Below are 4,422 nucleotides of genomic sequence, written 5' to 3'. Positions count from 1 at the left end.
TTGTTCAGCATGTGGGGCTGTGTCTGGCCCCGTGAACGAACCCTGTGGAGTGCGGAAGGCAGCACGGGGGAGAACCATGTAATCCCCGGGCCTCCCCTCCTCCTCAGGCCCCTGTGTCCACACCACACAGTGGCAGCTGCTCTAACGAGCTCAGGCAGCTCAGAGACACAGAAGCAGTCGGGTGACCCTGGATGATGGGGACTCTTTGGATTTGCTTCACCCCCTTAAGCATTCATAGAAGGGAAGGTTCTAGATTGGATTTAAACCCACCTCACATTTAAACAGCTTGGGGTTTCCCGCTCCCCCCACCCCGGGAACCCATGGTATTCCTTTTTCTATAAATTGAAGGAAAAGAGCAAACTACTGCATTGTAAGGGCCTTAGAGGTTCTATGGCAGGTGAGTCTGCACGTCACATTCTCCTGTGATGTCACCCACCTCATGAGAGAAAAGCAAGTGCTTGGTGGTGACTCCACAAGGACCTGGTGTTTCACTTGCATGAACACAGAGGTAGCCTTACTGGAGGACTTTCCAGCTCAGACCCATGTCTTCTCTCAGCTTACACAGGGTGGCATGACAAAGCAATACATCATGGCAGGCTCAAGGAGACAGCCACCCTCCTTGGATGGGACACCCATGGGTGAGACCCCACAAGGACAGAGCCACACTCAGCTAGCTGTGTCTGGCCTACTGCATAGAGAGCAAACCTGCAGCCCTACCAGCCACCCAACTCATCAGGAATCTGGCGGAATGCAAGCAGAAGCCATTCCGAGGACAGGACACCAGAGCTGCCAGCAGCCTTGGGGACTTCAGGAGCCTGCCTCCCAACTCAGCCCTCTACATTTGGCCCCATTTGCTTCTTAAAAATTGGTATTATTTTATTATTATTGTTTTGTGGAACAGAGTTTGGGCTTAGGGCTCAAACTTGCAAGGCAGGTATCCTACCACTTCAGCAATGCCTCCGGCAATTTCAGCTCTAGTTACTTTTCAGGCAGAAGCTCACATTTTCTGCCCAAGTAGCCAGTCCCATCTAGCTGGGATGACAGGTACGAACCACTACAGCTAGAGTGTTTTCATCCCAGCTGACCTCTAACCATGACACTGTCAAATTCCATCTCCCAAGTAGGTTGAGATTACAGACGTGAGCCACCTCACACAGGTACTTTTTGCTTTTTGAGACAAAGTCTGACTCTGTAGCCCAAATGGGCCTCTGAACTCTCCATACTTTTGCCTCAGGTTCCAAAGAGCTGGAATCACAAGCATGAACCCCACTGTACCTGGCTAAACCCCATCTTCTAAAATACTGTTTTATTCCTATTGTCTTGAACACTCTAACCTTTTTAGACTGGTGGGAACCAAGAGAGATGTTCTCATCAATTTGGCGGGAATCTTTATTTTCTAATTTCCATATACTCTACATCACTGCATCTCAGTGACACTACAAGTGAGCAGACTCTCTTGGGGAAGTGATTCACAGATGCATTCCTGGCCACCCGCTTTCTTTCTTCTTGTCCAGGGTTATTATACCATTCCTTACCCAGAGCCCAGTTATTATTGGCCATAACCATATTTACACTACAGAGATACGTGCTTTTATGTGGGATATAAATATTAAATAACAATGCTCTGTACTACCTGGCCACTAGCTCAGTAGGTGAAGTGGAATTCCAGAGGCATCTCATGCCTGGTTTCCCCCTTAAATGAAAGATAAATGAAAACCATTAACACTATTTAGCAATCCCTTTGGAAGGCCTGATCTCTTATTTACCAGAGATGTGGTACGTGAGTTTGCATGTGTTTGCTTTTGTTTTATAATTTCAAGTAGTCAGAAAATATTGCATTCACTGGCAATCAATTTATTTTGATTGATAAAAAGGGGTTAATAAAAACTCCCTTAGAAATAAAAAGAAGGCGAATAGTAATATATCTTTCATGGTACCTTCTTTCAGCTGTGCATAAAGAGAGCAAGCTTTTTTACTTCTCCCCAATAAGTCTTCTCCTCTTATTTTCTAGACCTAGTGAGTCATTTATAATCCTTATTATTTCCAACCCACACACCCATGCGGCATCAGTCATATCTCCATGCTGGGGGTTTCTCCTTTCTGGGTTGTGAGAGCTGAGAGGCAAAAACCCTATAATTTATATGAAAGCACATGCCAACAGTGGATTATCAAACATAACCAATGTGACTTCGTACACTTGAAAATAAAAAAAAATTAGGATGAACTATAAATCATCATGCTAAAGTTTCCATCTATTGTCAAGAACAAGTGTAACACAGAAAGTAGACTAGTGTACAGCATTTAACATACAGTTCCAGGCTTTTAGAAGCAGAGTTAGATTAAAATGAGATGCAATTAATGCATTCCACTTAAATATGCAGCCTCGGTTTTGGAAAACACATTATTTATCTATAGCACCTAAGAAGAAAATGCAAAATAATAGACTCTCTTCTTAAGATCCTTACCTTCTGTATAGTTAGTGTTTAGAGGTATACAGTAGACTCAAGTTTGTATAACCCAGATAGTCTCCTGTATTAAATACTGATCAGTTTAGGGTCAGCCTTCCAGAGCATATTTACCAAGTCAGAAAATGATTTAGAGAAATTAGCTTGCATCATGTAAGCTGAAAGACAGTGTGTTGTTATCTATCCCAGTGAGGTATCACGGGATTATCATAAGGATTTCATGCAGAACAAACTTATACACAGCCTTGCCATCACGAAGATGCAGCCTGAGCTTGAATGACACCGGAACAAAGCCACAGCTTCCCAACACAAGCATGTGGTGGCCTGGGAGAGGAGCATCCTCAGACCTAACTCTCTTGGGATGAATGCCCCTCTTTACAACATGAGGACTCAGCTAACTGGGAGGAACAAGAGACAGCAAGGCTTGGGACCTGTGAGACAATCCTAACTGGCTACTTTAGCAACCTTTGGACCAGAACAGAAACAGAAATGCAATTATAAAGACAAGGAACATTGTGTCAAGTCCTGGGTGACAGTGTATACCTGCAATCCCGGCACTTGGGCTGAGGCCGTAGAACCACCAGCTGAAGGCCAGTTTAGACAACATAGGAAGACTCTGTCTGAAAAAAGAAAATATGCAATGAACAAACAAATAAAAGTGGCCTGTGATGGCTTTTGTTGTTTCGTTCTATTCTATGTGAGTGCCAGGCACCAGTGGCTCCCACTTGTAATCCCAGCTACTCAGGAGGCTGAGATCTGAGGATCAAGAATCAAAGCTCATCTAGGCAGGAAAGTCCATGAAACTCTTATCTTCAATTAGCCAATAAAAGGCCCCAAGTGGAAGTATAGCTCAAATGGTAGACTGCCAGCCTTGAGCTGAAAAAGTTCAGGGACAGAATCCAGGCTTTGAACCCAAACCTCAGTACTAGAACCACAAACAAAACAAAAATCCCTGTATTTGCATCACAGAGAGGAGCCTTGTCAGCCACCAGCAGGGGACAGAGGGGACCCAGAGGGGACAGCAGGGCTGGGGTCCCTGCTCTTTGAGGCCTTCTAGATCTGTCACAACTCTTTCATGCAGCCTGTGCCCAGCATCCATGCTGGGCCCAACTTGTGTCAGGCTCTGGACAAACACAAACATACACTGCATTGTGCACAGCTCAGTGGGCAGGCTCTGTCAGGTCAGATGTCAGGGGCAGACAGAAGGCAGCGGAGGTAGGTAGGGGTGAACATCGCTGCATCTTGAGTCATGAGAGGAGGCAAGGCAGGAAAGGAAGGCAGGATGACAGGAGACAAACACCAGATGAAGCAGAGTCTGCGGGCAAACAGCCTCCCATTCTGTCTGCAGTGCACTCATTTCAGAAAGCCAGTCCCTGAGCTGGCAGTGCTGGCACATGCCTGTAACTCCCAGAACCACCCTGGGCTACAAGGCAAGACCCAGTCACAAAACAGAGACAGCAAGGGAAGGAGTGACATTGTCTAGAAAGAAATGTACTCTTTGGGGGCTGGGAGGTGGCTCAGTGGTAGAGTGATTGCCTTGTACACATGAGGCCCTGGGTTTGATTCCTCAGCACCACATATGCAGAAAAAGCCAGAAGTGGTGCTGTGGCTCAAGTGGTAGAGTGCTAACCTTGAGCTAAAGAGATGAGCTCATGAACAGCACCCAGGCCCAGAGTTCAGGCCCCACGACCAAAATAAAAAAATAAAAGGAATGTACTCTTTGCCTGACTTATATAACTGTAACGCCTCTGTACTTCATCTTTATAATAACAATAATTTTAATAAGATAAACAGAGAAAAAGAATGAAAAAGAAAAGGGAAGAAAAAGAAAAGGAAAGGAAAAAGGTAGCTGCTCTGTAGGCCCCAAGATGGGCATCTGCAGGGCAGTCTGGGAACCACTGAGGGAACAGGAGCTAAGTTTGATTTTTTTGTCATGTAACCCCGCTTTGCTCCCCTC

The sequence above is a fragment of the Dipodomys merriami genome, unplaced genomic scaffold, assembly GCF_024711535.1.
Source record: "Dipodomys merriami isolate MVZ:Mamm:240054 unplaced genomic scaffold, mDipMer1.0.p SCAF_82, whole genome shotgun sequence".
Classification (NCBI taxonomy): Eukaryota; Metazoa; Chordata; class Mammalia; order Rodentia; family Heteromyidae; genus Dipodomys; species Dipodomys merriami.
This window is presented reverse-complemented; position numbering follows the sequence as displayed.